The sequence below is a fragment of the Hemicordylus capensis genome, chromosome 2 (assembly GCF_027244095.1).
Source record: "Hemicordylus capensis ecotype Gifberg chromosome 2, rHemCap1.1.pri, whole genome shotgun sequence".
NCBI classification, from domain to species: domain Eukaryota; kingdom Metazoa; phylum Chordata; class Lepidosauria; order Squamata; family Cordylidae; genus Hemicordylus; species Hemicordylus capensis.
This window is the reverse complement of record NC_069658.1, coordinates 57,387,461-57,412,580: the sequence shown is the minus strand read 5'-3', so window position 1 is coordinate 57,412,580 and position 25,120 is coordinate 57,387,461. Positions and strand designations below refer to the sequence as shown.

The 25,120-nt window shown below is 42.9% G+C and overlaps 2 long non-coding RNA genes across 2 annotated transcripts in view; one reads left to right on the top strand and one right to left on the bottom strand.

Moving 5' to 3' along the window:
* The window catches only part of LOC128342187 (uncharacterized), a 165,376-nt gene that overhangs the window by 91,563 nt on the left and 48,693 nt on the right, over positions 1-25,120 (bottom strand). The window lies entirely within an intron of this gene.
* Positions 10,962-12,042, top strand: LOC128342188 (uncharacterized). The gene is made up of 2 exons (XR_008314824.1): positions 10,962-11,021; positions 11,767-12,042. It is a non-coding gene; the product is annotated as an uncharacterized LOC128342188 (long non-coding RNA).

The window sequence follows — 25,120 nt, the reverse complement described above, 5'->3', positions numbered from 1 at the left end:
AGTGGATTGTCAGCCATTACCCAATATCAATGAAATGCTCCTTACTCTGAAAGAAGCCTCAGTGTTCACAACTTGAAGACAACTTGTCTTCAGAAGATGCAATGGAGTGTTCCCAGTGTTCCCTCTAATTTTTTTCATCTGTGTGCAGAATGAGTTTTGTTCTGGGTGGCAGTATCAAGGCAGTGTGTGCACACATGAATTCAGAGTGGGGCCTTCCTGATTCTACCCAAGTGGGGTCTAAAATTAACTGAGCAGACATTAAAAAAAAACTTGTCAACATGGACACATGCAGATGCCTTAGAAGGAACACCATTTTATCCTATCATAAAATTCCTCTACTCAAACGTTCTAACAAATATACAGCCTTCATTACCCCCGAGGGTCTTTTTCAGTACAAAGGACTGCCCTTTGGATTGGCCTCTGCAGCTTTGGTATTTCAATGAATGATGCATGCAATTTTTGGGACTACGGATGGCATCACATACTTTCAGGATGACATTTTAGTGTATGGCAAAACCATGGAGGAGCATGACAGAAGTATTAGGAAAACTGCCACAACATGGGCTTACTATCTGCAGAGAAATGTCAGTTTTGCATGCACTCAATGACATACTTGGGACACATAAAACTTCAGAATGCCGTGCATCCCAAAACAGACTTGATGAAAGCTATTCGGGAAGCACCAGAGACACACAACAAGGATGAAGTTCGATCATTTTTAGGACTCTATCAGTATTATTCTAAATTTGTTAGACAATTTGCCTCAAAAGTTGCTCCATTGCATCTTCTTTTTAAAAAGAATGTAGCATTTAACTGGGATGCATCCTGCAAGGCTAGATTTCAGACTATCAAATCAGCCATTTCTAAAAGCCCAACTCCCACTTCTTTTGACACCAACAGGCACACTATTGTAACCACTGATGCTTCTGAATATGGTTTGGGTGCTGTCCTGACCCAGCAAAAAGGGTCAGGGAAGTTTCAGTTGCCTTTGCTTCCAGAATGCTTACTGCTTCAGAGAAGATGTATTCTCTCATTGAAAAAAAAAGCTCTAGCTTGTTTCTGGGTGGTGAGGAACTTCAGGTGAGACAGAACATTTGCTTTATGGTAAGACTGTAAACCTCTGTCTGCTATCTTTACTACTTGGGGATCAAGTCAAGCAACCCCCAAAATAGCCAAATGGATCACCAGACTTATGTATTTTGATTTCCAGATGGAATATCCTCCAGGTATTCGGAATACAACTGCAGATTGTTTATCCCAGTTCCAGGCCAAGAGGAGATTCCAGAAGACAAGTATGAAGGAGTAATAATTGCACAAATAGCTTCATCCACTCATGCAGTGATCACATCTTCTGAATGGAAAGTAGCCATCAGTGCTGATCAAGTGCTTACTGAACTTAAACCTTACATAACTAATGGATGGCCAAACAAAAACAAAGTACCTCAACGTCTTCAACCGTACTTGCATGTAGCAAGTGAGATGTCTCTTCTCAATAAGTTGGTGCTGAGGACTGATAGTTTGGTGGTGCCAAGCTCCTTACAAGCAAAACTGATCAAAATTGCCCACGAAGGTCACCTGTGCACGAGCTTGACTAAAAGGTGAATCAGAGAAAGTTTTTGGTGGCCAGGTAAGGACAGACACATTGAAAATGTAATCAGGCACTATGGCTTGTGTTATATCTGACAAATCACAGACTTTTATCACCCCCATGACTCCAGAAGAGTATCCCAATGGTCCCTGGGAAAAACCTGTTCAGGGTATAAAGGGCCATTTGATAACCATCCCACAAAACAAAGATTTGTTATAGTGATGGTGGATTACTATTCCAGGTGGTGAGAAGTTTCATTTGCTGACAACATTCTACAAACAAGATGATCCTGTTCATGGCTACAGATTTTGTGAGAGAAGGTCTTCCTAAAGAACTGACTGACAATGGGACACAGTTTAGCTCATTTGAAATAGAGTAATATTTGCATAACCATATGAGAGAACACAAGACGCTTTCCTTGTAACATCCATGAGGGAATGGCTTAGTGGAAAGAATGAACAGATTAGTGAAAGAAAGTTTACAAATGGCTACTGTGAACAAGAAACCCTGGAAAGAAAAAGTCCTTGAAACTCTGTTTGCTTATCGATTTACTCCTCATTCTACTACAGGAAAATCATATTTTGAACTGCTGAGAGGATAGTAGATATCTAAAGCTACCACCAAACTTACCCAATGGCAACAACTGATAGGGCTTTCCATGCCAAATCACTCTGATGATGCAGAGATTATTGATCGGAGAAGGGAGAAGTAACAAATATACAAGTTGTATGTGGATCGGAAATGGGATATGAAACAGCAAACATTTCAAGAGGAGAACTTTGTTCAAGTACAGCTGCCTTATAAAGTAAGAAAGGGATATTCAGATATTTTGGACCAATACAAATTATCAAAATCTCAGGAGATTCTGTCATATTGGTTGCTGGAAATACATAGAACAGTTCAAGACTTTCCAGGATGCATAATATGAGGCAAGAGGGAAGAGAGTCTGATCTCAAGTTGGTATGTGCATGAATCTCAAATAGAATTGCAAAATCTCAAGTTGAATCATCGATGCCGCCAGCATTGGCCAGCTGATTCGACTATTCAATCTGCAAATCAGCAAATTGATTTCCGTTTACTATAGAGAGCTGGTCTACCCATTAAACCCAATTGGTCAGCTCTCCCCACAAAAAAGTCCAATTTTTAGGACTGTTTTCCCAAGGAGAACTGGTTTGCCATTTGGGTTTAATATGTAGACCAGTCCTTTGAGAAACCCAACTGGTTTCAGTTGGGAGACCAGCTCTCCTCTTTTTACAGGGAGAGCTGGTCTACCAATTGGGTTTAATAGGTAGACCTGTCCTCCGAGAAACCCAACTGGTAGACCAGCTCTCCTGTTTTTTCAGGTAGAGCTGTTCTACCGATTGGGTTTCTTGGAAGTCTGGTCTACCCATTTAATCCAAGTGATAGACCAGCTCTCCTCAGGAAAACAGTCCTAGGAATTGCACTGATCATCATGGGGAACAACAACAACAACAACAAAAAGCTTTAAATGCATCAGAAGTGGGAAACCTGCCACGGAGAAAGATTGACAATTAGACAATGAGGGAGGGAATGAAAGGGATTATTAAGGAGGATATGGAGGTTGCAGAGAAGCTAAATGAGTTATTTTCATCTGTCTTCATGGCAGAGGATACTGAGCATATAACTTTTCCTGAACCAGGCTTTTCAGGAATGGAGGCTAAAGAAATGAGTCAGATAGAAGTGACAAGAGATGATATTCTAAATTGTCTAGAAAAATTAAAAACTAACAAATTGCCAGGGCCAGATGGCAATCATCCAAGAGTCCTTAAAGAACTCAAATGTGAAATTACCAACCACTTTGCAAAAATATATAACTTATCTCTACAATCAGGCCCTGTGCCAGAGGAATGGAGAGTAGTGAATGTAATACTATTTTCAAAAAGAGATCCTGGTTAGGCTGGTTAGGTTAACCTCTGTTCCAGGAAAATTGATGGAAAACATTCTCAAGGATAAAATTATTAAGCACATAGAAGAACAGGCCCTGCTGGGGGAGAACCAGCATGGCTACTGCAAAGGTAAATCTTGTCTCATGAACCTTTTGGAGTTCTTTGAGTTTCAAGAGGTGTGTGGATAAAGGTGATTTGGTTGACATAGTATACCTGGACTTCCAAAAAGCATTCAGCAAGTTCCTCGTCAAAGAGTCTTGAAAAAAATTAGCAGTCATGGGATAAGGGGACAAGTACTGTATATGTGTGGATTGCTAACTGGTTGAAGGACAGGTAACAGAGGGTAAATATAAATGGAGAGTTTTCACAGTGGAGGGAAAAAAGAAGTGGGGTCCCCCAGGGATCTGTACTCGGACTGGTGCTTTTTAATTCATTCATAAATCATCTAGAAGTTGAGGTAAGCAGTGAGGTGGCCAAATTTGCAGATGATACCAAACTCTTTTGGGTAGTGAAATCCAAAAGATATTGTGCTCCAAAAGGATCTCTCAAAACTGGGTGAGTGGACGGCAAAATGGCAAACACGGTTCCATGTTGGCAAGTGTAAAGTGATGCACACTGGGATGAAAAAATCTCCAACTTCACATATACATTGATGGGATCTGAGCTGTCAGTGACTGACCCAGGAGAGGGAACTTGAGGTTGTGGTGGATAGCTCATTGAAAGTGTCGACTCAATGTGCTGCAGATATGAAAAAGGCCAATTCCATGCTAGGGATCATTAGGAAAGGGATTGGAAATAAAACTGCTAATATTATAATGCCCTTATACAAAACTATGGTGCAGCCACACCTGGAGTACTGTGTACAATTCTGGTCACCACACCTAAAGAAGGATATTGTAGAATTGTAAAAGGTGCAGAAGAGGGCAACCAAGATGATCAGAGGGCCTAGAGCACCTTCTTTATGAGGAGAGACTACAACACCTGGGGCTTTTTAGTTTTGAAAAAAGCTTACTGTGGTGAGACATGATAGAGGTCTATAAAATCATGCATGGTGTGGAGAAAATTGATAGAAATATTTCCCCTTCCACATAACACTAGAACCAGAGGTCATCACATGAAATTGATTGTCAGGAAATTTAGGACCAACAAACAGAAGTACTTTTTCACACAGTGGCCCACCAGATGCTGCTGGAAACCTACAGGCAGGAGTTGAGGGCATGCCTTCTCTCCTGCTGTTATTCCCCAGCAACTGGTATTCAGAGGCATCCTGCCTCTGAGACTGGAGGTGGCCTATACCCCTCAGACTAGTAGCCATTGATAGACCTTTCCTCTATGAAGTCATCCAAACCCCTCTTAAAGCCATCCAGGTTGTTGGCTGTCACCACATCTTGTGGCAGAGAATTGCACAAGTTGATTATGCATTGTGTGAAAAAGTACTTCTGTTTGTTGGTCCTAAATTTCCTGACAATCAATTTCATGGGATGACCTCTGGTTCTAGTGTTATGTGGGAGGGGAAAGTATTTCTATGACCGCTTGTGAGTATGCTGTACTAGATGGGCTTTGGGCCTGATGCATCAGGGCTGTTCTTATGTTCTTATGTTCTGGGGAGAGATTGTCTACCAACAGGGTTTAATGGGTAGACCAGCTCTCTGACACAATTATGTGACAAACCACATATAATCAGGGTCAGTAGGAAATGACCTGAAATGACCCAGATAAAATTAAAAAAATCTTTCAATATTGCCTGATTGCCCAGTTGCTCTGTGAGTTCGTTGGTGGGTAGCAGCCATTATGCCCCACCACCCAACCCACTGTGGTGCCCCTAACAGCCACCCATGGGGGACAATGGGTTTTTTTTTGAGTCCCCATGGTTCCCTATGGGTGAAACAAACTGCCTCACAGCACAGCACACTCACAAGCGGTCACTCCCAACACAGAATGAGAACATGCATTACAAAAACAGTCCAAAGATGGCCAAAAAAGAATTACTGATCCAGAATCCAGTGCCAGTCATAGTGCCGGTGCTGCTGCAGTAGCATCATTGGCACAAGTTGCTCTTTCACATACCATTATATCCTTTCAGCGCAGCATATCCTCAGTGCTGCGGGGAAAACCCCCACATAAAATCAAATCTATCTACCTCCTATCTGATTCCTGATGTAGCCTTTTCTTCTTAAGGGTTTTCTCTCTCTCTCTCTCTCTCTCTCTCTCTCTCTCTCTCTCTCTCTCTCTCTCTCTCTCTCTCTGCCTCCTGGTCCTTTTGAATATACATTTTGAAATTCCCTCCAAAAGTGTTCCCCTCCCTACCATCAGCCAAAGGGGGCACAGTTGCCCATACCAACACTTGATTTGTATGATAACAAGCCAACCAAGAAGCAAGGCGATCTCAAGCCAATCAGAAGCCACTTCCAGAAAACCAAACAGCAAGCGGGGGGAAGCCCATCAAAAGAGCTGCTCAAATCACGTGAATCGATTTGTGGTGAATTGGGGGCAATTCACACTCAAATGATCCCCTCCATTTGAGGAGTCATTCTATTGGTGAGCAAATCCACAAATTTTCCTGTTTTATTGTGAATCAATTCGCACACGAATTGAATTACACATCCCTAATCTCAACAGAGGAACTGGAGTAGAATTTGATTATGCTTCCAGTTTTGACCTCACAGAGGAGGCTGATGAAAGTGATGGAAAATGCTCTGTACCAGGAAAAAAAAATCACTAAGAGCTACTGTGCCAGAGAACCCAAAAATAACGAGAGGTGTATGCGACTCTTCAAGACTTTGACACTGAATTTTAAATTAATCCAATTCTGCTTGTTATAAAGGAGAGGGATGTGCTATATTCTATCTAGTAGTTTTTTATGTTGTGTTGTTGAGATGTTTGTCCCAGTGGAGATTCCATAGAGTGTGTGGGGGATGGAGTCAGAGAGAGAAAGTGGGGGAGGAGAAGGAGAATATGGAGTTGTCTCAGAATACACTTTAATTAAATCTACAAAAGTTGTATTTGCATCTATGAAGGAAGAAGCTATAAAACAAACAGTCCCAAGGTTATTGACAGTATAGTCCTCTGCCGGTTTATACACATGGAAATGGGCATCATGTGCAGTTTTGCTTTCCAGAATAATGTTCCTCTGGAGTAGGGATAATGGTCTTGCCCACTTCCATTGCAGGATGTGAGGCCAGCTGTGTCTGGGACCTTCATACATGTCACTGGACTGATTCATTTTCAAGGCCTGCCAGGCTGCTTTTCCACAGCACTTGGAACCAGTGTGGTATCCACCCTAAGATCAGCCCTTCATACATTCCTTGCTACCCAAATACACCTGGCTTAACTGGGCTCTAGATCAGGATGTTAAATCCATATTCATTTTAATGAAGTGAAGGAAGGTATGTTATCTCTAGGACACTTCATTTTAAAGAAAAATGCTTATGCTTAAACTCATGTTCTGGATTGGAATCAGAGAAATCTTCTCTAACATTTGTTTTATTTATAATAGTAAACTAGCCTTGAAATGCTGCTTGCTTCTTTAATGTTGGTTGCATTCTATCACATTATAGCTACCTCACTTACTAGGAGTTCAGTCCACAACTTGCTTATTCCTCCACAATCCCATAAACTTTAACAGGGCTACTCCTGTGTAAATTGGTTGCAGATTGCTATTTATATTACAGTGAATATCTATCTATCTATCTATCTATCTATCTATCTATCTATCTATCTATCTATCTATCTATCTAAATCTGAAGCATGGGAGGGTGTTTCCATTATAAGCCAAATCAGGGAAACAAATTAAACTAAATATAAGTATGTTTGCTTATATATTATGCATTTGCAGCTCACTTACTATCTCTGTCTATGTCATCGCTTTATGAAAATATGTATGTATAAAATTATACTTTATATATGTTTATGCAGTATATAAATACACATTACACATAAATGATTTATTATAGAAATATCAGTGTTGCTAGATTACACAGCATACTAGATGAGCTGTCATTAGCATAGAAAGGATACACAGCTTCTCAACAAAAGAAAAGAATGAGTCTGCCAAAGAGTTGCAGTGGTTTAGGCATTTGTATGTGTACGTGTGTCTTTCCCCCCCTGCATCCATCCCTGCCAATCTTTGCGCTGCCAGTAGGGAAAACCATATCCATGGCAACCAACCGTACCATTCCTACGCACATCAATGACGCCTCCAATCTAAACTGTCAAATATTCTATGCACATCATGTAAAATAGGTCTCTTTTCCTTATACCTCTGTGCCTCCAGTTTCCGTGGCTACATGTTTATGCAAATGAGAATTGTCCTTTTTCTCTCAGGTTGATTGAACGCTGAATTTGTTTTGCACCTTGGCGATGCAGAGCCACGCCGTCTTGCCACCTGGTCTGCTGCGTAATTGTAAAGACTACATTAGCACGTTAACCGTCCCAAAATTAGCCCGATTACACCACCTCTCTGGATTGTGCAGGGGGGAAATTCTGAATGGGCAATAAAGACATTAAACGAGGACCAAGAGATGGGAGTAGTTAATTGGCTCTCCAGAGCCTACTAATTTTCAGAACTGAAAACCTACTATTTGATCTGTCCTACTTTTTAGTTAGTGAGAATGGGAGGAGGAAAATCCCGCAAATACTAAATAAAAAATGTGACCATTAGGTTGTGCTTTTGGAGAGAGCTGGGGCAAGGGTGTATATATAGTACAAGACATTCTAGGAATTTTAAATTAAATCTTTCCTTTTTTTTTAAGTTACAAGCCACAAAAGCGTTCTAAGTCTACATTATCTAAACCTTTTAATTAACACAATATCCCAGTCTTCACTTTAGATTACTTCTCTGTTCCATCTTACATGCCTGCCCAAGATACTGCAGAGGGGGGTGGTATATGTTGGTTTCCTCGATAGGCTACAGATTGAACATACAAATTATAAAATATTAGAGCAGGTAGAGCTGGAGGGATGTTTAGTATGTGTAGGTTCACCTTATGTAACACTCAGCCTTCTTTGATTTTACAAGCTATTCTACCATATATGCTTTTTATGATGGCCTCATGTGCAGCAGGGAATCTGTGGTATTTCTCTCTTAGAGATTCACAGTATATCACTTTACTGAGAATAAAACACATTGCCCACTTCTGCATTTAGAGAATCAGCCTTTGCTGCATTATGGAACCTCTTTATGCATTCAGCAAAATATCCAGATTAGGAGGTTATCTACAGTATCACCAAATATTTAACAACAAGGCCCATAAGGACAGGTGTGGTACATCTTTGTGTTCCTCACCTCTGAAACGAAATGTGAGTTGGAGAGCACAATCAATGAACGACAAACACTGTCAAAAGATTTTGCACCAGAGCCATCAGTGTACCAGTAGGCACTCTAAAGAGTATTGCATGTTTGGTTACTCCAGGGGCCAGTGCCATGGGTCAGCATCACCGGATAGTTGCTGACTAAGGTCCAAAGGCCACAGAGATGGTCTTGGGGATCAACAGTACAACCTTCATATAGTGCATTTTCTGGAAGCCCAACTAGCAATGAGGGGGCTTAGGGAGGACAGTTTCCTAACGGTCCTCTGAAACCAGCCCTGGTTGCTCCTACTATGAATACAGAATAACTGACCAGAGTTGGATGAAGCATTTGAGGGGGCAACTATACTTGTTTTGAGAGGAGACAAAGTACAATGTATCTTTTGTGGAGATATAGTGTGGTGATCAAGGGGGAAATTCCTCCTTTAACTGCAGAGAGTTTTCGGGTAGGCTGCCATCATCCACCTTTCCAAGCAGAAAGATTCACCCTTCTAAGGGGATAACCTGGGAGAGTAGAGTGGAAACTCCCTCTCTAACAAGCAAGACTGAGTAGTCTTAAGCCTTCAAGGATGTCTGACTAGGTGTATTTCCGCAAAAAAACAACCCCAAAACCTTACCATTCCATTTTTTAAAAATACGTTTGTTGTTATTGAGTGTCACTCCTCATTGGGTCTTGCCCAGTTATGATCACAGTTATGAAAATCATGCATATGAAATGTTCTGTGAATGCATAGGAGAGAAGTCCAAATAAGTAAATGAAGTGAATTAAATAGGCTCCATAAGAGCTCATGTCACAGTTTTTACTGTGACTTACAGTTCTTACTCGTTAAGGTATCACATGAATTTTGTTGCTTTTCTACACTTCTTAAAAAAAATAAAAAATCTGATGGATTGATGTGACCAGTGCAGCCATTTTTGCTACTTGTGATGTTCTTGGTTAATCCATTCATTGAGCCAGGCCAGCTTTTGAATGGTGCTTTAGTTACTTTTCTTCCAATCCTGGAGTAGAGGCAGAGCTAACAGTCAGCAGCAAGAGCACTGAAGGCGATCTGAATTTGCCACTCTGTAAATCTATATATTTAATTCACTTAGCCGGCATGCGTGCCCTGGATTTGGCGGCGGAACTCTCGCTAGAGGTTGCAAGAGTTCCTGGCATTGTTGTGCGGGAAATGCAATCCAGTGGCAGTGAGTTAGAGAAGTGGAAAGGGGCAGAAATTTGGAGCTGTTGGGGCTTGGAAATGAGGGCGTTTGGCGGCAGCGGGAGAGACTGCAGGGCCAAAAGGGAAGCAATTCCAGTGCTAAGCTAGGGGCCGTTGGGGGTTGGAATTGTTTGGCTGAAGCAGGTACCGAGAGTGGGCTGAAAGGAGGAAAGAGGTTGGCCCGCTTTGGGAGCACCAGAGGGTGGAGAGCAGAAAGGAGGGAAGTGCATCGGTCCCCAAACTGGTGGTTCCAGCAAACTGCTGGGACTGAGGGAGAGGAGTGGGCAGGCAACACTGGCGGCAGAAGGTAGCGTGGCTGCACGCAGTATCTGCACGTGGGTACTCTGAAAGGTACTCTGAAAGGAGGGAAGCCCACTTTCAGAGTTCTGACAGTTGAGAACAGTAACGGTCGTGCTGGAACTAAAGGACTGCAACTGACGAGATGTCAGTCTGGGAAACAGGCGGTGGGACTTTGCCGCCGGGAGGAGGTTCCCTGTTCACCACCCGCTGAGGTAAGAGGCACAGTGCAGTTTGGGGGGAGGAGGAGGAGAGGAACGGAAGGGGAGGGAGGACAAGAGAGAGAGGAGCAGGAGGGATGGGAGAGGGGTGGGGGGGAGGGGGCAAGAGGGAGGGGGCAGGAGGGAGGGGGCAGAGGGAGGGAGAACAAGAGAGTGTGGACCAGAGAGAGTGGGGCAGGAGGGAGGGGAAGGGAGGGCAAGAGAGTGGGGCAGGAGGGAGCAGGAGGGAGGGCAAGAGAGAATGGGGAAGGAGGGAGCAGCCGGCCCCAAAGAGCGCACCGATGCTCTGTGCAGGTAGGCTAGTAAGATATATTTCATTAAACCATTAACATTCCCGATTCTACTCCACTGCCTTGTCCTTGCGCCCAACTCTTTCCTCTGCATTCTACACTACTGATCACTGAATTTTTCATCATCTCCTAGAAACACATATGTATGATACTTTTTTTAAAGTGGAAGATTAAGTCCTCGTAATGATGGAAACTGATACTGCACCAGTATGGTAAGGGAACCCAAGATGCATTGCTGGAAAAGAATCTTATTTGTTGCACAGTCTGTGAAGGAATGAATAAATGTGTAGGAATAACAACCATTTTGTATTCAGTGATTGCATGTGCATTTAATTGTAAAATGGTTGCCTGTTGGTGGGGGGGGCGTGTTTAAAAGTTGGTCAGTGGCAGCCAAAGGTTAGAAGGTCAGTCAAGGAGAAAGAAGCCCAATGTTTGGGCACAGCTGAAACCAGGTGAGCAGGCAAGATGAGAGGGTAAGAAAAGTTCAAATGAAACAGCAATCATGTTGGGGCTGCTGTGAGAATGTGCCTTCTCTGACCTCATTAAAGAATGTGCCAATGCATTCTTGGCAAATCTGCAAGTAAAGAATGTGCTGAGAATGCATCAGCACATCATTTAATGACATCAGAGCAGGCACGTTCTCACAACAGCCCTGACACGATCACATGCTGGGGCAGCTGTTTGTCTGAATGATCTGAAATTGACTTTTTATTGGCTAAGGATTGTGTGGTGTAGTTGGTTAATCCATTCCTTGATCAAGGTCAGCTTTTGAATGGGGCTTCAGTTACTTGTGTTCCAGTCCTAGAGTAGAGGCAGGGCTAACAAGCAGCAAAAGCACGAAAAGAAGTCTGCACTTGCCACTCTGTACATAATACCTATTTCATTAAACTTAATATTCCTGACTCCATTTCACTGCCTTGCCTTGCATACCACAGATCTTTCCCTTGGATTCTACAGGTTGGAGGAGGGATCAGCTAGAAGACAAAACATCAAAGATCCAGAGTGAGAGCTGAATGAGAGGCAGCTGGAGAAGATAGTGCTAGAAGAACTGTAAGACTTGGTTAGTTATGAAACCTAGATAAAATAGAACCCCAGTTTTAATTAGTTATAACGGATGTGTTTATCTATTGTTATTTTTCACCCTATTGCTCATATGGGTGTGTATGTGTTTTAAATTTCTTTTTTATTTCTTTAATATACATTTTTAAAGTAAAAATTTAACTTGTGGACATATTCTGGTCTCTGTGTTTGGTTTGTTGCTTTCTCCTATCCCATGTCCAAGGGCCGTCTTGCTCTACTTAAAGTAAATAGTGGGACCTTTAAATGTTTTTAGGTTTGTTGGGGGGCACACATAGGGGGGAAAGGATTTCCACCTGGCAGGAGCAGTAGCAGCATATGCAGGGAAAGGTAAAAAGTTTGGTTTTGCTAGTCTCCCCTTTGCCTCATGGTGCAGGCCACAGTCAGACCGTGACAATGTCTAAGTGTGCCACTTTATAATATTGTATTGATGCTTGGGTTATTTGTAACTATTCCCCAAGCCACTTTATTCAGTTCTTGGGTCTGTAGCATCTTGATCACCTGAGATTGCAGGAGCAAAGGGGTTGAATTCTTGGAAACTGAAGAGTAAAAATAGGGGATTTATTAAGCTTGAGTACTGTATGATTTCTTATGATCCTATCATAAAGTGTCTAGGAGTTTAGGGATTGTTGAGCAGAATCTTTAAATTATCTGAAATCCTAATCTGTACTTCTGGTTGCTTATAGGGATGTGCGAAACATTTCGGGTACAGAACGATCTGTACCCGAAACAGCGAATCTCAGGTGATTCGGATCCGAACCAAATCACCCCTGAAGAGCCCCGAATAATTTCGGATCTGAAACAAATCACCCCTGTATCGGATCTGAAATATTCGGATGTTTCGGACCTCCATTTTGTGGCCTTCTCCCCCCCCCCCATTTTGAGCAATGACGTCTATTTGAATTTCCCGCCTTTTTCCCTCCAATTGACTTCAATGCAAAAAGGTCTGATGTGGCGTCTACTTGAATTTCGGATCCCAGGTTCAAAATAGTCAGGTGGGGTGGTAGTGCCTAATGGGTGGAGGCTACCACCGCAATTGCAGAGGGATTGGGCAAAGGGCTGATATTTGGTGAATTTTTGAAGTTTTAGTGTCTTTGGGGCAGATCGGGGGCATAACGTGGGATCTGGGCCAAAAGAGTGGGGTGGGGTGGTAGTGCCTAATGGGTGGAGGCTACCATCCCAAATTGCAGAGTGATTGGGCAGCGGGCTGATATTTGGTGAATTTCTGAAGTTTACACGTCTTTAAAGTTTCCCCCCATTAGGTATAATGAAGGGTGTATCGCTTCACGTCAGGGGGAAAGGGGTGGCCTAGAGCAGTGTGGGGTTGGTGGTAGTGCCGGGTAGGGGCAAGGAAGCTACCTGAATTTTTTCAAAGGATTTGGGCAGCGGGCTGATTTTTGGTGAATTGTTGAAGTTTACGGGTCTTTAAGGTTTTTCCTCATACGGTAATTTATGGAGCTTTCAGCAGCCCCATAAGTGCACTTGGGGGGTTCTGGGGTGGCCCAGAGTGAGTGGTGGTGTAGTTGCACATAGGGTGCCAACCACCCCCATGGGTTGCTAACCCATGGGGTACAGGGTTCTCTTGTTTCTGAGGTATTCTGAGTGTGGATTCTGTGATAGCAAATTAGAGTGGATTCATGGTGTCTCATTGAAAATCTCATTTGCTATCATAGAATCTACACTCAGAATACCTCAGAAACAACAGAACCCTGTACGCCATGGGTTAGCAACCCATGGGGGTGGTTGGCACCCTATGTGCACTACACCACCACTCACTCTGGGCCACCCCAGCACCCCCCAAGTGCACTTATGGGGCTGCTGAAAGCTCCATAATACCTTATGAGGAAAAAACCTTAAAGACCCGTAAACTTCAACAATTCACCAAAAATCAGCCCTCTGCCCAAATCCTTTGGAAAAAAATCAGGTAGCTTCCTTGCCCCTACCTGGCACTACCACCAACCCCACACCGCTCTAGGCCACCCCTTTCCCCCTGACATGAATCAATACACCCTCCATTATACCTAATGGGGGAAAACCTTAAAAACACGTAAACTTCAGAAATTCACCAAATATCAGCCCTCTGTCCAATCACTCTGCAATTGGGGTGATAGCCTCCACCCATAAGGCAATACCACCCCACCCCACTCGTTTGGCCCAGATCCCACTTTATGCCCCCTATCTGCCCCAAAGACACTAAAACTTCAAAAATTCACCAAAAATCAGCCCTTTGCCCAAACCCCCTGAAAGTTGGGTGGTAGCCTCCACCCATTGAGCAATACCACCCCACCCTACTATTTTGCCCCTGGGACCCATTTTTTAATCTGAATAGATTCAGATTCAGATTAATTCGGATCCGAATCGAATCAGGGGTGATTCGGATGGGCCATATTCAGATACAAAACAGAACAGGGGTGTTTCGGTTCAGATCCGAATCGAAACACTGAAAATCCGAATTGCACACCCCTAGTTGCTTATATTCAAAAATGGATGTCCTATGGGAGAAGAGTGGGCCTTGTGACAGCAAGCATGAATTGTCTCCTTTGCTCAGCAGGTTCCTCTCTGGTTTGCATTTGAATGGGGACTACATGTGAGCACTGCATGATATGGGGCCACTCTGCGAAGAGCATCAAGGTTCCAAGTTGCCTCCCTGGCATCTCCAAGAGGGCTGAGAGAGAATCCTGCCTGCAACCTTGGAGAAGCTGCTGCCAGTCTACATAGATAATATGGAGTTAGATGGACTAAATGGTCTGTCTCAGTATAAGGCAGCTTCCTATGTTCCTATGAGCTACATTAGGTACTACGATCCTGGTATAGAGTTCCTGTTGATGATCAGGCAGACAGTTCCCTCCCTGCTGAAAATCACTTTTGGGAAAGGAAAGTCTTGAGCCATTTTATGAACTGGAATCCTGATCCTGATGTACAGTTCCTAATGCTACAAGAGGGTGGTCCATTTATGTTGATTGAAGTTGTGAAGTCCAGATGAATCCCTAGAGGACAACTCATGGATGAGTTGACACACAGGAGATATGCATAGGTCTGGGGGTTAGGGTCTATGAATGTGTGTAGGGAAGAAATGGGATCAATCCTAATCCCCTGCTAACTTGGCAAAGAGGCATCTTTTAAGGTGGTGATTCTCTTTATTTAGCAGGGGGAGAGTAACTGGCCCTATCCAACCCCAGCACAGTACTTCCAATGACTGTTGCTTGTGTCTATCTTATGTTTCTTTTTGGATTGTGAGCCCTTTGGGGACAGGGCTCCATCTTATTTATTTATTATTTCTCTGTGTAAACCACCCTGAGCCATTTTTGGAAGGGCGGTATAGAAATCAAATCATCATCATCATCATCATCATTATCTCCACTTCCAACCTGAATCTGTTCATCTGAAACTTTATGGTGCCTAGGCGCATGCTGGTAGGCTCTCTTCAGATCTTCAGATGATTATATGGAGGGGGACAGTGTGGGTGATCCTAATCCAACATGTACATATATACACTGAACATCTACATAGGCCTAAGGAGCCACCCTGAACTGAGCCAGCATCAAAAGAGTAACACTCAATATGGCAAGAAGGAAATAATAATAATGTTACTTCAGATACCCTGAAGCAATTCCAGTTCCCAACGAGTTCCAAATTGCTTCCATGCTGAGGAGATAGCTTACAGAAACCAACAAAGAAACAGGACTTGAGTGTGTTTCCTTGGGAAAACTTGACAAATTAAGTCAGATCAATAATTCAACTAAATGAGTGCTATATCTCATAAATAGCACTGGTTTACCAGGATTTCAGACAGTGTAACTCCGTCCTAATATTTGAGATCCTTTTAATGGTCAGTACTGAGGATAGAACCTAGAAGAAGGATGAGGATCCTGGAGATCATTTGGTGGCTGGTAGGTATACTCACACCTTCCCCCTACAGCCCTCCCTAACCATGGGATTGGGGTCGTGTGAATGACCTTAGAGCATGTGCATGTGCTCTACCATGCATACCTAGGATTCATATCTTGTGCATTGCCCAATAAACATTTTTTTCCTGAAGGTAGCATTTTGCCAGTCCTAAGTTCCATTTAACAGTTGTTTACAAGGACAAGATCTCTGATGAGCTTTTATGACCCACAGTTTATCCTAAATATCCCTCAAGGCATTCCATGACTGATAACCAGGGTGAGGGAGAGGGAACACTCTTAATACAGAGACAAACATGTAAGATCTCCTTATAGGATGTGTTCCATGCCTCATTGCTCAAGAAATACTCTTAATTTCAAACTCTGAAATGTACAAACAATGCTGAAGTGGGCATGAGATCTCCACTGTATGGGAAATGATTCTCTTACTTTTCCTACTTATTGATTAACCTAAGTTATTAAATTTATTAAGTTAATCAATTTATCAAGTTAATCAGTTTAATAACAGGATGGAATGCGAAGCTCTGAATATAAAAGCCGGGGTGCAGCAAAATTCATGGATATGTATATGGAGCTACATTTTTTCCCTTGGGGTCAGCGATACAAAATATCCCATAGTAGGACCTCCCTAGTGCTCTTTTAAACTCCAATCATCATCATCATCATCATCATCATCTGTATTTAATATGCTAAGGTTGTATGTGACAAGCCCCGCCCCCGCTGCAGCCGTGACCCGTCGTTGCCCATCCTCTCCACCTCCATGGGGTGGCTTAAGGCAGGCAGGGAGGTGGGACAGAGGGCTGAGTGGGAGGGAAGCAATGGGTGAGCAGGGGGGGGGACATAAAGTCTGAGAGGTGAGTGGGGGGGGGAGCAAAAGACCAAGTGGCAAACGGGGGGGACACAGGCAAACTGGGGAGAGAGCAACTGCCAAGTGGCAAGAGAGGGAGGCATAGGTGAATGGTGAGCGGGAGAAAAGCAATTGCCGAGTGGGGACGAGGGCACTGGGCAAGTGGTGAGCAGGGGAGAGGAATGGGCGAGTGGGCGGGGAAAAGCAACTGCTGAGTGGCAAGCAGTGGGGAGAGCAAAGAGCAAGCAGGGCCAGGAATGGGCAAGCGGCAAACAGGTGGGAGAAAGCAGCTGCCAAATGGGGTGGGGGGAGGAATGGCTGAGCAAAGTTTCGGCAGAAGGCTAAGGTGGGGAGAAAGGCCGAGTGAGGGGGCCTTCTGAAGCCCCACCAAGTCTCTGGGGTGGGGAAGGCTGACTGAGGGGGTGGGAAAGCTGGGTGCACTAGCGCACAGATGCTCTGTGCGGGTTCAGCTTGTAATAATCGATATAATGGCTATTATAACAGGAGAATGTTAAAGAGCAGTTAAGGAGGGGCTCTGTGGGCACTTTCTGAAAAGCTAACTCTCATTGGGTTACATATGCTAAGCATGCACGTACAATCTTGGATTATAGGATTGGTAACCTACAGGACAGGATTCATGGTCCAAGGAGCCAAAAGACTAAAGAAGTGAAAGGTTTATGTATATGGAAGTAATAAGACATACAAATACAAGGGGGCCAGTGATCACTGAAGTGGAATTTCTTTTTGCATAGCAGGTACGTTCACGGTGAGGTTTATTAATCAGTGAACAGTTCCAGGCCAATGCACCATGCCGATCTAGGAGAATGAGTTTTTGCCTATTCACTTTATTTTTCCCCCATAGAGTCTCCTGTTGGAAGAAGGTCATTTTAGAATGTACAGGAGTGAGCTGAACAAATTCATAAGGCTTCCAGATGGTCATCATAGTTTAGGAGCCCGATTTTCTACTTCAGGAAGACAGTCTAAAAAGAGAGGTGTTTTTAGCACTCTTCATGTGTTCAAATGTACAGTGCTGGGGTAAAAGAGACTGTCAGCTAGCCAAGCCCTTTGGCACCAGTGCGCTCCATGGTCACAGCCTGCACTCTTCTGACATTCAGCACTTGTCTGCTGATGCAAGCGCCATACATGAGGAAAGTTTCTCCCCATGTTGTGGGTCCCTAAATGGCCCAGCTAGCTGCTGTTTCCACCCCCATCATTCCACACATTGATTTGATCAACTGAAGAGAGCTTTTGAGTATGGTAAATATAACAAACAAAGCAAATCTAGACGCATTTTCCTATTATTTATAAATACCTTTGAACAATGACCATTGAAAATGTGTCATATTTCTCACAGGCCCATACCTGAATAAGTGGAAGGTTTTGGAGAAGATACACCAAAGTGGATGGGGGGAGATTTTATGCTAAGAGCTGGTGTTCTGATTTTTCATGTGGACACATTTTCACAAATATGTCTTCAAATCCCAGAGAAACAAATAGTTTTGCAATTGTGAGTTTCTTTCCTCATTGCAAATGTTTTCATTTTCTATATTTGAACCAAAAAATATTGTTGGGGGAAAATCATTGAATGACCAACCATATATTTAGCTGTGCAATAGGTTTGACTCCATAATTCTCCATGCCAAGAAGTGCAGGTAATCAGTGGCACTCTTACCCCTGGACTTCGGGCCAAAGTCCATGGCCTCCACACCCCCTGGGGGCCCCCAGATCTGCCCCGGGCAGTGTGGTCTTCACTGGCCCACACTGTGCTGGGCAGTTGAGTGTGATTGTGACCTATGCCAGATGCTTTAGAGTGGGGAGTGGGAAATAACTATGTGGGATGGGAATATGTTAAGTTGCATGTTGAAATGTTTCTGCTAATGTGGGATTGTGGCAGACCAGAGTATGGTTCCAGAGCAGATAGACCAGAATCAAAAGGGCCAAGGGTGGAAGAGCCAGAGGTACTAGATTGCTCAGGCAAGGGGAGGGAGTCTCTGCTGTGGCTCAAACTGAGGTTACAGGCTACCCAGCCCCTATTGATTCCTTGGGTCATGTAGTCCAGTGGCTGACGAGCTATACCATCCTTTGCCCACAAAGGGTCAGGATGGAGTTCTAGAACAGGAACAAGTGGCTGACATGATGAAGAAAATAACAACAACAACAACAACAACAACAACAACAACAGATATTTATATATCGCTTTTCCACAAAGGTTTCCAAAGTGGTTTACATAGAAAAAATAATAATTAAATAAGATGGATCTCTGTCTCCAAAGGGCTCACAATCTAAAAACTCAAATTACTCAAAGTAGTCCCACTGAAATTTGTCCTTTAAATGTTAATGGGACTATTTTGGGTAATTGGTGAATCCACAAATAGCTCATGTTTCATCATGAATCAATTCACACACAATTTGAATTGCACATCCCTAATCACAAGAGAGGAACTGGAGAGGAATTTCATCTTACCGCCAGTTTTGACCACACACAGGAGACTGATGAAAGTGAACAGTTAACATGTAATGCTCTGTACCAGAAAAAAACACCACTAAGAGCTCCTGTGCCAGAGAACCTAAAAATTAGGAGAGGTGTGTGTGACAGGAAACCACCTAAAAGACTTCAAGACGTTGTTACTGAATATTAAATTAATTCAATTCTGGTTGTTATAAAGGGGAGGGATATGTTATATTCTATCTAATAATCTTTTATGTTGTTCTGTTGAGAAGTTTGTCCCAGTGGGGAGTGGAGTCAGAGGGGGGGAATGGGGTGGAGAAGGAGAAAATGGAGTTGTTTTAGAATTAACCTTTAATTAAATCTACATAAGATGTATTTGCATCTATGAAGGAAGATGCTATAAAACAAACAGTCTCAAGGTTAGTGACAGTATAATCCTCTGCAGGTTTATACACATAGTAATGGCATCATGTGCAGTGTTGTTTTCCAGAATAATGTTCCTCTGGAGTAAGGATAATGGTCTTGCCCACTTCCATTGCAGGATGTGAGGCCAGCTGTGTCTGGGACCTTCATACATGTCACTGGACTGATTCAATTTCAGGGCCTGCCAGGCTGCTTTTCCACAGCACTTGGAACCAGTGTGGTATCCACCCTAAGATCAGCCCTTCATATATTCCTTACTACCCAAATACACCTGGTTTAACTGGGCTCTAGATCAGGATGTTAAATCCATATTCATTTTAATGAAGTGAAGGAAGGTATGTTATCTCTAGGACACTTCATTTTAAAGAAAAATGCTTATGCTTAATCTCATGTTCTGGACTGGAATCAGAGAAATCTTCTCTAACATTTGTTTTATTTTATAATAGTAAACTAGCCTTGAAATGCTGCTTGATTCTTTAATGTGGGTTGCATTCTATCACATTATATTTACCTCACTTATTAGGAGTTCAGTCCACAACTTGCTTATTCCTCCACAATCCTATCAACTTTAATAGGACTACTCTGGTATACTACTTTGAAGTTGCTGACTACTAGCATGATGAAGCACAAGGAGTAAGGTAGCCTGGGGCACATAGAAAGTAACCTACAGCACAGGGGTAAGATGCTTGGACTCCTGCTTGAGTCTGCAGCTCAACCTCCAGGGTGCCTAATAGGCATGTGCAGACCGTTTTGATAGCAAGGCAGGACGCAATGAAGGAACATAGGCTTGTGGGAGGGAGAAGGGAGAGGGGGATTTCAAAATGTAAAGGGACTGGGCGGCAGAGAGAGCCCTTATAGTGTGCCTCTCTTCAAGAGGAAGTGGGGAGGAAGGAATCAAGGAAGGTTTGATTTTGTGGTTTTCTCAGAACCAGCCATAACAGTAATTGATTGATTGATTGATTGATTGATTGATTGTTAAATTTTTATATCAACAGTTTACAAAACATTAAAAACAATATAAAACTAGAAAACAGTTACACAATAAAATATTAAATTGGAATATAAAAATAAAATCTAATTAAAAGTTTTAAAAACATACACAATAGGACCATAAAATGCAAAGCAGCAGCAACAAAAACAACACTCATATAAAAGCCTAGATAAAGAGCCACATTTTACTTGTTTGCTGTGATGAAGACTGAGGAGCGGATGCCCACCGGGAGAGCATTTCAAAGTCTGGGGACAATAACTGAGAAGGCCCTGTCCTGTGTGCACAACAGTCGTGCCTCCTTCATTGTCAGCACATGGAGCAGAGCCCCCTCCAATGACCTTGTCAAGTGGGCAGAAACCCTTGGGAGCAGGTGGTCCCTCCAATATCCATGGTCCAAATTGTTAAGGGCTTTAAAGGTCAAAACCAGCACCTTGAATTGGACCCAGAAACAAACTGGCAGCAATGTAACTCCTTGAGGCACAGTGGTATCTTGCCCTCCCTTAATGAAGCATTGGTTATAACCTCCAATCATCTTCTTGTACCCTTCCTGGCAGTTTTTATTAGCCATGAAGGGCAAGGACCAAGAATACATGATGTTGCCTGCACACTGCCCAGGATCGTCAACATCCTCCCGCTGCATTAACTGAAAACAATCCATCACAATAGTACCAGATGATACCTGAAGTATGTCTTCTGGGACTGACAAAACCCTGGAGTCGAAATCAGCATGGATGCTAGGGACTTTATCTGCAAAGCAACTTACAACATGCACACAACATGCAGGGTGTGTGTGTGTGAGTGAGTGTGTGTGTGTGTGTGTGTGTGTGTGATGTGTAATATTTCTTGGTGATTGTTGTGATGAGCTCCATGTCTGGCCTTGAGACTAGCTTGTGCTTCACTTACTGCTCTGGTCTGTTCTACAGTCTGCATTGAAAGTTAAAATGTGGTTGAAGTTGCTGTAGCTTATGCTGTGCTTGCTGCTAAGTAAGGGAGCTAATGTGGCAGCTGTTGCAATACTAGGAAGTAAGGAGTCATAATTGTATGTGTGAGCGCAACTTGTGCCAATGATTACTGCAGCACATCCACTGTGGCTGGCAGTGGATTCTGTGTCAGTGATTCTTTTTTGGACATTTTTTTACTGTGTTTGGGAGGCACAAATGTTCTTTTACTTTGTGCTTCTGTAGTGTTTTTCAAGGCAGGGTTGCAAAATGCAGCTTGTTCTGGCCATAGGGAACAATGGGGACTTGAAACACCCAATTGTTCTCCATGGGTAGCTCCTAGAGCTCACCAAAGTGTGTTGTGTGGTAGGGCATGATGGGTGTTACCTACTACCCAACCCAAAAAGAAATGGGCAAGCTGGCCATCTTAAACAGATTTTTAACCTTTCCCCCATATGTTCCGCTGAGAGTTTGGGGGAAAGATTAAAAAAATGTTTAAAATGTCCCACTCGCCCATTTATTTTGTGGGTTGGGTGGTAGATAGCACCCATCATGCCCTACCACACAACCCACTTTTGGGTGGGTAGCTCCCTAGGAGCAACCTATGGGGAACAATGGGGTGTTTCATGTTTTCCCATTGTTCACTGTGGCTGAAAAACTTGAAATGTTTTGCGTTTGTTCTGTCAAAACAGCCGGTTGGAATGGAAACATTTTGGCCATTTGCATTCTGTTTCAAGCTCAAAACAGAATGAAAAGTCTGCTTTGTGCACATCCTTAGTGCCTATCACTCAGAATTAGTCCCAAGAGCTCTCAAAAGGTAATGGTGTAAGCATGTTTCTACTGTAAGATGACCAAAAATTCACCCAACAGTGGCAAAAAAAGAGGCAACATTAGTCCTATCAATCCATCTGAAGTTATAATAAAGGATGGAAAATTAAGTCCTGTGACACTTTAAAGATGGAGAATTATATTGTGATGTGGTTTCTCAGAAGCTACAGCCTGCTTTTCAGATATTTGGAAATTTGTAGTATATAAACATGGCTACAGCTGAGGAAAACTAGCATACAACTCTAGGCTAAGAGACAAAGAAAGTGCAAGAGACTAACAGATGTGGTACAATGAAAACTGGGTGTCTCTGTTTTATAGGAGACTAAGATGACAGATGAATTTGAAATTCATTCATTCAGATTTAGGTGTACCTCACTCCCACTGTTGCCAGAGGGCAAACCGTGCTCCCAACTCAGGCATGTTAGTGTTCAATCTGCATAGTTTGAAAGATAGTATTAACACCACATGGGGACAATTACTATCCGTAGTGAGAATACCATTCATAATGCCTTCTCAACTCAATGGGGAAAGCGTCAAATTGGCTAATGAACTCTAACTCAGCAACTTCACGTTCCAGCTTCCCTCTGAATGCTTTTTGTTTAAGTGTGGCAACGCTAAGGCCAGCTATAAACTATCATTACAGAATGAAATCCTCTCCTCACTGGTTCTGAATGTGTCAACATTTAGTGTCTGATTTGTGCCCATTTATGCATACAAACTGACCTTTCTGACCTGTTTAAGGGATGCGCAATCCTATAAAATATGGCTGAAAGAAAATAGTATAAAGAAAGCTTTGTGAATTCTGCAGTCATATCTCATCAGCAAAACAAAAAACAAAAAACAAACCAACCGGTTATTGGACCAGTTAGCATTCTGAGAATGTTATCTTTTTTTTAAGAGTAAGTTTCTAGTCCCTAAATGAATAAGACATGTGTGAATGTATGTGGGCAGTACTTGGTAAAATCTCAGGAATCAGAAAGTGATGTGTGCATGCTGTGCAGAATTCCCCATGATAAGGGGGCCAGTCTTCAACATCCTGCATAGTTCTTTGCTTTTCTTAGAATTAACAAAGGCAAAATAGATCATGCAAAATAATCACATATATGCATAACTGCTGAATTGGCATAATTCATACTGGTCACAGAATTCAGTTTTTCTTAGTCTGAAATTTGGATTGCCATGCTGCAGAATTTCAGTGTATTTTTAAATGGTAGAAAATACAAACGCCCTGTCTATTACAAGAACCTGAGAAGAGACCTGCTGGATCAGAGCAAAAGTCCCCCTAGTCCATCATCCTGATTCCCACAGTGACCAACCAGATATCTCCAGGAAGCCATGGGCAGAGCAGTAAGGCAACAGCCCTGTCCTGCTGTGGTTGCCAGCAACTATTATGGGATGGCATTCTGCCTCTGGACATGGGGATTATATATATCTAACAGTTCCTAGGCCCCTGAATGCAGGAAAGTGTCCAATTCGACCTGACATATAAATTGTCAGGAGGGGGCAACATGATCCCCCCATAAATGCAACAATTTTCTGACATTCTGTCGAGCAAAAGAGAAGGCGCTTCTCAGTAGGGATGTGCATGAAACAGATTTTGCTTTTTGTTTCAAGCTCAAAACAAAACGCAGATGGCTGGAACATTTCATCGAAACAGCAGTTGGCCTGGTTGATTATAGAGAACAAACCTCGAAACATTTCAAGTGTTTGGGCCACAAGGAACAATGGGGAAACTTGAAACACCCCATTGTTTCCCATGGGTAGCTCCTAGGGGCACCAAAGTGGATTGATTGGCAGGGCATGATGGGTACTACCTACCACTCAGCCAACAAATGAAATAGGCAAGAAGGTGATTTTAAACAAATTTCTAACCTTTCCCCCGAACTCCCACAGGATCGCAAGCCAATCAGAAGCCGAAAAACAGGCATCCCAAATGATGCTCAAAACGTCAAAACATATGATACAAATCAAAACGGAGTTGTTTTGTTCTGAGCTCGAAACAGGCCCTTTATTTAAGGGGTGTTTTGTTTTGAGCTCGAGACACTCGAAACGGCCAGTTTCAATGTTGAAAGGTTTTGACATTAAAGTGTTTTGCACATCCCTACTTTCCGGCAGCTTCTCTTTTGTCCGGTTTAATAGCCAGCATACCACCTCTCAGCTGTGAAGCTCTGTGTAAGGCATTTAAAAATTAAAAGGCAAGCCAAAAAGCACCTTTTAGGTGAGAGGCTGACCCCTCATGAGAGAGAGAGTCAGCCTCTCCTTATGATCCCCTTATTTATTTCATTATTGTTTATTTTTCTGTGTAAACCACTTTGGGAACTTTTGTTGAAAAGCAATATATAAGTATTCATAGCAGTAGTAATAGTAGGCACTGCACTGGCCATTTAACCTGGACTGACAGAAATGTCAGAACTCCCACCATGACAGGAAGGATTTTAGCTGGAGTTCCAGCCATCAGGGGCCCCTCCTGTCATGGCAGAATGCCTTCCAAAAATGCTTGATAGGGGGCATATCGGGTCCAGCATGCCTGTCAGACCGACACAACTACACAGCCCTCTTTGTTTCACATTGTTCTGTTTATTGAAGGCATGTTCCATTTCAGAAGATGCAAGGCAATTCTTCTTTAATGTTCTAAGGTCATCTACCCATAAAGAATTGCAACTGACACACGTGAACAAGATGTCACACTGGTCATTCCCCTGTGTTGTATTGACTGAACCACCTGTGCCACATGAGTCAATGCCAAATGTGCTGTGTCTTTCCAAGCCCTAACAAATGAGCTCCTAATTAATCGGATGCCTTATGCACTAAGGATACAAATAATCAGATGTCTTGATTATGTCTCCTTGATCC